The following is an 8,949-nucleotide window of genomic DNA, read 5'->3' as shown; positions in this document are numbered from 1 at the left end:
CATTTTTCCCTAGCACATCACACGCATCGGGTCAAATCAGCTCTGTTATTTTCCGTTTTTTCGACTGTTTGCCGGTACCTTGGAGACATTCTGCCTCGTCTGTGTGTTGTCGGAGGGTGTAACAACACGATCAGGGACGAATTCAAGTTGATTTACGTAGAATGTGCATCGATTAGCACGGCATGCTAATCGATGCTAACATGCTATTTAGGCTAGATGTGTGCATATTGCAACATTATGCCTCATTTGTAGCTATATTTGCATCCAGCCTTTCCCAGTAAGCATGCGCTAATTATTTTAAAACCTCTTCTCACTTCGGCACTTACCAAAGGTATGCAGTAAAAATTTTAGTGTGATGTAAGCTTGGACCTTAAATCCTACTGAATCAATCATCAATCAATCAATGTTTACTTATATAGCCCTAAATCACTAGTGTCTCAAAGGGCTGCACAAACCACCACGACATCCTCGGTAGGAAAACTCACACCCAGTGGGACATTGGTGACAATAATGACCCAGTGGGACGTCGGTGACAATGATGACTATGAGAACCTTAGAGAGGAGGAAAGCAATGGATGTCGAGCGGATCTAACATGATACTGTGAAAGTTCAATCCACCAATAGCTCCTAATCTCCTTCCCTTTATGCGATTTCAAATTACTGGTATTGAAACCAGCCGGGCTTCATGGTGGCAGAGGGGTTAGTGCGTCTGTCTCACAATACGAAGGTCCTGCAGTCCTGGGTTCAAATCCAGGCTCGGGATCTTTCTGTGTGGAGTTTGCATGTTCTCCCCGTGAATGCGTGGGTTCCCTCCGGGTACTCCGGCTTCCTCCCACCTTCAAAGACATGGACCTGGGGATAGGTTGATTGGCAACACTAAATTGGCCCTAGTGTGTGAATGTGAGTGTGAATGTTGTCTGTCTATCTGTGTTGGCCCTGCGATGAGGTGGCGACTTGTCCAGGGTGTACCCGCCTTCCGCCCGATTGTAGCTGAGATAGGCGCCAGCGCCCCCCGCGACCCCGAAAGGGAATAAGCGGTAGAAAATGGATGGATGGATGAAACCAGCCATCTCCATTTTGAAAATGATGACAGGGGAAGTGTCATTCATGACGTCCCGAGTTTGACCAGGCGGTAATACTAAGCATGCGCTAATTATTTTGCGAAGCGAATTTGACCCGGCAGTAATTCAAGGCTGGCGCATACTATATGCCTTGCGGCAATTCAAGGAAATACGGTAAGTAAAAAAAGCCTTGTTTTTAATCAACACTTAGGCCTATTATGCTACTGTATTTTAATGTTGCTAATGATGGTGGTACTTGGAGAGCCTAGTTCTTTCTAAGATGGTATTGTAGTTTCTTCAAAATAGCCACCCTTTGCTCTGATTACTGCTTTGCACACTCTTGGCATCCTCTCCGTGAGCTTCAAGTGGTCGTCACCTGAAATGGTTTTCACTTCACAGGTGTGCTTGAAAGCTCATGGAGAGAATGCCAAGAGTGTGCAAAGCGATAATCAGAGCAAAGCCTGGCTATTTTGAAGAAACTAGAATATAAAACATGTTTTTAGTTATTTCATCTCTTTTTGTCATGTACATAACTCCACATGTTCATTCATAGTTTTGGATGCCTTCAGTGACAATCTACAATGTAGATAGTCATGAAAATAAAGAAAAGGCATTGAATGAGGAGAAGGTGTGTCCAAATGTTTGGCTTGTATTGTACGTTTCAAGTAACTATAATAACAATAGATTTTATTTGTAAAAAAGCATTTTACGTTGAGCAAACAACCTCAAAGTGCCACAGTGTAAAAAATGGTAATAATAATAGTAGTAAACAGATAATAAAATAAATAAAATATAAAACTAGAAACAGCCCAATAGCTAGAACCAGCATGCATGTCTATAAAAAGGCTTTTTTAAAAGATGGGTTTTTAAGCCTTTTTTAAAAGTATCCACAGTCTGAGGAGCCTTCAGGTGATCAGGGAGAGCGTTCCACAGACTTGGAGCAGCGGAGCAGAAAGCCCGGTCTCCCATTGTTCGAAGCTTTGTCCGTGGTAAGTAAGTAAATTAAGTAAATCTTATTATTCTTTGCATTGTGTGTGCCCCTTTCACATAGCATGTAAAATCTGAAATGTTTTCATCATCATTTTTTTTTTTTACTTTCTGTTTTTTTTTAGGAACAGCCATATGGTGGCAGTGTGCAGGTATTCTCAAACTGTGGTATGTGGGCCCCATCTAGTGCATAGGTGTCAAAGTGAATTATATATGGCCCCCGGGATATTTGATTAGTATTAGAACCGGCCCGCAGTGTTGGTGCTCGGAATTTTTTCAAAATGGGGTCCCAGGGGTGGTGCCATAATTGTCGTTCTCTTCCAAAACACTAAGAGGCAGTGTATCCTGAAGGAGCAACGAGAGCCTAAAGAGTGACGGCAACCACAACATCGACATCTTGTTTTCCGCTGAGACTAATCAGCAACAACACAAATAGCTGAAAAATGACACATTCAGTCATTATTTTTTATGGCGCACCAAAATATAAAGTACACAGGTACGTAAGGGGAGGGGCAAGTAACGTGTAGCGAGAGTATACACCAGGCTGAACAGAAGCGACGTGTAAGGGAATATTGGAAAGCAAGGTTAGAGGTGGGAAATTGTACACTCCTTCTGCCCTGTTGTGTTGAAAGCAATTGTCGCTGTCCGTTCACCCAATACTTAATCCGTCACGGGATCAAATTGTCGGTGTGGTAAAGTACACACAGTTGCACCAATGTCCTGCCTTTGTTGGGTTCTGCGTAAAAAGCAAAGGCCAACACATGTGGGGTATTTGTGTGAAAGAGGCTCTTATGTGCTGCATCCAAGTAAAACCTTTAAGTCCTTTTAGCTATTAGGAGCTTAGCTGATCCCACTTTTAGCCTTTTTCTCACAGATTTCACAACATTAGCGCAACAATGCTATTAGATTGGTCAGATCTGGTCTGAATGCTAGTGCCAAAGACCCAGCAATTTATACTCCAATACCTGCATAGCGTTTAGACGAGATCTGACCAATCTAAGTCTAAGACGAGATCTGACCAAACTAAATCTAAGACTAGATCTGAGCAATCTAAGTCCAAGACTAAATCTGACCAATCTAAGTCTAAGACGAGATCCGACCAATCTAAGTATAAGACGAGAGCTGACAAATCTAAGTCTAAGACGAGATCTGACCAATCTAAGATTAAGATTAGATAAATGGGTTGTACTTGTATAGCGCTTTTCTACCTTCAAGGTACTCAAAGCGCTTTGACACTACTTCCACATTTACCCATTCACACACACATTCACACAGTGATGGAGGGAGCTGCCATGCAAGGCGCCAACCAGCACCCATCAGGAGCAAGGGTGAAGTGTCTTGCTCAGGACACAATGGACGTGACGAGGATGGTTCTAGGTGGGATTTGAACCAGTGACCCTCGGGTTGCGACCCATCTAAGTCCAAGAGGAGCTTCGGTTGATATCAGTACTTCAGTCATCAACAGTTGCATTAACAGAGAAATGTACATTGAAACAGTGTAGGTCTTACTTGGTAGGATATGTACAGCGAGCAGAGAAAATAGTGAGTTCAGATAGCATAAGAACAAGTATACACATTAGAAATACATTTGAGTATTTACATTAGTTTATTTACAATTCGGGGAGATGGGATGTGAATGGAGGAGGGTATTAGTAAAGGGTTGAAGTTGCCTGGTCTAGTCTAAGACTAGATTTGACCAATCTAAGTCTAAGACAAAATCTGACCAATCTAAATCTAAGATTAGATCTGACTAATCTAAGTCTAAAACTAGAATTGACCAATCTAAGTCTAAGATTAGATCTTCAGGATATTCTCTGTGGTATGGGACCAAGTTGTATAGCAGTAGTGTGTTTATATGGCTGAATATCATGACATGCATATATACTATATATACCATTCATACATTATATTACTTTAATTTATTTTCACTTAAGAAAACACAAATTTTTTAAGGTGTGGATGACTTTTATTTAATTTTGTAGAAGTGGTAGTGACTTCCTTGTTGATTTATGGAATCCAGTCAGCTTCCTTTATTTTCACTTTATCCAACTGCGTTGGTGGCGCGTTCTTTCTGGCGTCACTTCCTCTCCAAACTCAGTTTGTAAACGATCATTGAGTCCATACAAAGCTAAGAGCCGGAGATTCAAGAAAAATACATGGCGCACTTACCCGTGTAAAAAAATTATCCATGGAGACGGTTTCAAGGTTTCAAGTTTTATTCGTCACATGCAGACTACAACGCAGTGAAATGCTTTTTTCCATGCTCTTCAGATATTGCGTACAGTGGGATCCAAACACTAGTTGCAGAATATAATACACTAAAAACCAAAATACAAAAATTTGAAAAGCTCTGATGTACATTAATTACAAGACAATAGGTTGCACAATAAGTTACAGTAGAGGTATCAGTACAAATAAAAGTACAGTAGTCAAATACAGTACCAGTGCAAGATCAAATAGTATAACAGTATATACAGTATAGGCAGCAACAAATATTAAGGTGTCTACAGTTCTTTGGCAGTTGAGTAGTGACAGTAGTATGAACAAAAGTTATGGAGCAGTATGACTTCTTTATACTCTTGTTTTTACATTATTTACAGTATAGGAAGGTACCTTAAACGATGGTTTAGTGTGGCTGAAACGGGGCTTAGGCTAAACAATTATTTGTTTAAAGGCCTACTGACATGAGATTTTCTTATTTAAACGGGGATAGCAGGTCCATTCTATGTGTCATACTTGATCATTTCGCGATATTACCGTATTATTACTGAAAGGATTTAGTAGAGAACATCGACGATAAAGTTCGCAACTTTTGGTCGCTAATAAAAAAGCCTTCCCTGTACCGGAAGTAGCAGATGATATGCGCGTGACGTCACGGGTTGTGGAGCTCCTCACATCTGAAAATTGTTTACAATCATGGCCACCAGCAGCGAGAGCGATCCGGACCGAGAAAGCGACGATTTCCCCATTAATTTGAGCGAGGATGAAATATTTGTGAATGAGGAAAGTGAAAGGGAAGAACTAGAAAAAAAAAGACTATACAGTGGGAGCGATTCAGATGTTATTAGACAAATTTACTAGGGTAATTCTGGAAAATCCCTTATCTGCTTATTGTGTTACAAGTGTTTTAGTGAGATTATATGGTCGTACCTGTACAACTTGAAGGTCGGCCCCACACCTTTCTTCAGCACCAGTCGACAGGTGGTGGTAATGCCCATCTCTGCCCTTCGCAAGGGACCCTCTTCGAAACACGGTCTTTCGAAATGACCGCTGCATAATACACTGTACTTTGTGTTTGTGGTCCAATCCAACCGTGTTTGCTTGACCGCTCTGTTCCATAGTAAAGCTTCACCGTCATCTTTCGGGAATGTAAACAATGAAACACCGGCTGTGTTTGTGTTGCTAAAGGCAGCCGCAATACACCGTTTCCCACCCACAGCTTTCTTCTTTGACGTCTCCATTATTCATTGAACAAATTGCAAAAGATTCAGCAACACAGATGTCCGTAATACTGTGGAATTATGCGATGAAAAGAGACGACTTATAGCTGTGAACGGTGTTGGAACAAAATGTCCTCTACAATGCGTGATGTCACGCGCACGCGTCATCCAACCGCAACGTTTTAGCGTGATACTTCCGCGCGAAATTTAAAATTGCAATTTAGTAAACTAAACCGGCCGTATTGGCATGTGTTGCAATGTTAATATTTCATCATTGATATATAAACTATCAGACTGCGTGGTCGGTAGTAGTGGGTTTCAGTAGGCCTTCAAGGGGTTATCTGGCTTAGTGTAGACATAGCCTTACTCTCAGTGTCAGCCCTCAGCTGGAAGAAATCAGATTTCGAAACCATCCGATTCAGGCCACTTTGGTCTGCTGTGTAAACGTAGTCTAAGACTAGATCCGACCATTCTATGTCTACGAGCATGAACTGATGAAGTATGTAAGGATGAGGGATGAAATATCTTCTCAGACAAACTGAAGAATCGAAATGCGGTTGATTGAATGCTCTGAGTGAATGAAAACATTCATAGACAAACAATGCTGTTATTTTGTCGGTGCCAGCAAAGCAAAACAGAAGCTACGTGACGCATGAAATACTTCTCCAAAAGTGACTCGGGAGGACACTTTCAAAAGTAAGGAAAATGCAGTGAGGAATGTTCCAGACTAGGAGGTCTGATCTGCGAGTGTTTTTGTTCATCTTTGCATCCTGAGCCGAAGCAGCAGCTCTTTAGACAAGAAAGATGAGCTGTTTATAGCATGACGCAACACGATTATCAGTTCTTTGAATCAAAATGTCCTATTTTTGAGGGATTAGAATTTGGGTTGACATCAACAAACAGCCTCCGGTTCGGTCTGTGATACAACACAGATATCCATGCCAACTAATTAGAGCTAGAGAGGGAGGGATTAGGTTGAAACATAGCTGGTTTGAGGCTACATAGGCGGCTGCGTGTCGTGACGGAGGGCAGATGGAAGACGCTCCAGAAGCCCCCCCCCCCCGTACGGCCTGCCCGTGCACTTTGACGGAAGGTTACATTACGCAATCTCACACCTGGATGCGCTCCAGTTCTCGCCCACTCGTGTTGAAGCTGATATCGCGGCCCTGAATCCGTGCCCGCATTTTCACATGTTACACCTGTCACGGAACGTTTGGAAGTGTCAAGCGACGTTGTAACCAACACCAGCTTTAATGTGTCTCATCTAAGGACACAAGGCAAAGCAACACCTGAATATTTCCAACCTGCGCCTTTCTGAGTAAACCAGGACACAGCGTGTGCTGAGAAAAGTTATTTTTAAGGGCGAGGTGTTCCCCCATTTGGCCACTGTGACTTTCACCTGGCTGTCAGTTGTGTATGCTGGTCAACTATAGGACGTTTCATAATGAACATAGCAACACTGCTCAAAGTGGTCCTCACGGACATTATTGTCCCCGGAAGAGGTCCCTAGCACGTTTTCAAAAGACAGTTTTTGTTCCTTCCTATTTTAATGTCCAGAAATATTTTTATGCTATTGAATGGAGACAAGTCAAACACTTGTGCCAGTCGGAAAACCACTCAGACTAAAGCCTATCTTTTTAGACCAGTGTTTTTCAACCGCGGCACACCAGTGTACCGTGAGATACAGTCTGGTGTGCTGTAGGAGATTATGTAATTTCACCTATTTGGGTTAAAAATTATTTTTTGCAAACCAGTAATTATAATCCGCAAAATGTGCCGTTGTTTAGTGTCTGCTCTGTCTAGAGATCGGCAGAGTCACTGTGTAATACTCTTCCATATCAGTAGATGGCAGCAGGTAGCTAATTGCTTTGTAGATGTCAGGAACATGGTTTGTCGCGATCACAATATGTAGAAGCATTTAAGTATCACCTTAAAACTCATTTGTATACTCTAGCCTTTAAATATACTTCCTTTTTAGACCAGTTGATCTGCCGCTTCTTTTCTTTTTCTCCTCTGTCCCCCCCTCCCTTGTGGAGTGGGTCCGGTCTGATGACCATGGATGAAGTTCTGGCTGTCCAGAGTCGAGACCCAGGGTGGACCGCTTGTCGGGACCCAGGATGGACCGCTCGCCTGTGTATCGGTTGGGGACATCTCTACACTGCTGATACGCCTCCGCTTGGGATGGTTTCCTGTGGACGGGACTCTCGCTGCTGTCTTGGATCCGCTTTGAAATTAACTCTCGCGGCTGTGTTGGAGCCACTATGGATTGAACTTTCACAGTATCATGTTAGACCCGCTCGACATCCATTGCTTTCGGTCCCCTAGAGGGGGGGGGTTGGTGGGGGGGGGGGGGGGTGCCCACATTTGAGGTCCTCGTTGCCCACATTTGAGGTCCTCTCCATGGTTTCTCATAGTCATCATTGTCACTGGCGTCCCACTGGGTGTGAGTTTTCCTTGCCCTTATGTGGGTTCTTCCGAGGATGTTGTAGTCGTAGTGGTTTGTACAGTCCTTTGAGACACTGTCCTAAATGACAGTGTCTAGTAGACACAATTTTCACTGCATTAGATACCTAAAAAGGTATCTAATGCTTAAACCAAAAGTAAACAAAACACAAGTGCCGTTAAAAAAAAGGAATTGAAGTCTAAGGATGGCTATGCAAAACGAAGCTAAAACTGAACTGGCTGCAAAGTAAACAAAAACAGAATGCTGTACGACAGCAACGACTTACAGCATGTGGAGCAGCAGACGGCGTCCACAAAGTACAACCGAACATGACAAACACCAACAAAATTGGAGCGCAAGACAAGAACTAAAACACCTCACACCAAAAAAGTCACGACGTGATGTGACAGTTGGTGACAGCACACAAACTTTAGACAAGAGCCATATTGATGCATGCTTGGTTATGGTTTCAAATCATATCCACCAATTGCGAGAACAACTTTTACTTGTCAATATCGGCTGCTGGATCTAATTTTTTTAATGTTTTCTACTTGTGGTGTGCCTCGAGGTCTTTTTCAATGAAAAAAATGTGCCTTAGGTCAGAAAAGGTTGGAAAACATTGCTTTAGACAACCCACAAGCTAAAAACACACATTTAACTACTCCAAATGTGTGTTGGCTCATCATTTTATTTTTATACAAGGTTTATTCTTGGCTGTAGATGACTCATTAGAGCAACACGACTGAAACACATGGCAGGTTGACACTGAGCACATTTAGGGATCGGTACCTTTCACATTTCAGCTGATACAGTACCACGTTCCAGTTCCCAGGAATTGATGCCAGTACCAATTTTAATCACTTTTGTGTTTTATCAAATGTTAATAGCTTAAAAATTGAAATCTTCTTTTTAATGTAAGATTGGAAAATGAGCTGATTATGATAAATGTGCTGTCCAGTTGTTATATCTTGTTTTCTTATTGTGTGAATGCTCCAAAGCATTCTCACATATGGTTTTT

This window comes from Nerophis ophidion, linkage group LG23, assembly GCF_033978795.1.
Source record: "Nerophis ophidion isolate RoL-2023_Sa linkage group LG23, RoL_Noph_v1.0, whole genome shotgun sequence".
Lineage (NCBI taxonomy): Eukaryota > Metazoa > Chordata > Actinopteri > Syngnathiformes > Syngnathidae > Nerophis > Nerophis ophidion.
The sequence above is the reverse complement of the archived record's forward strand: the minus strand, read 5'-3'. Positions refer to the sequence as shown.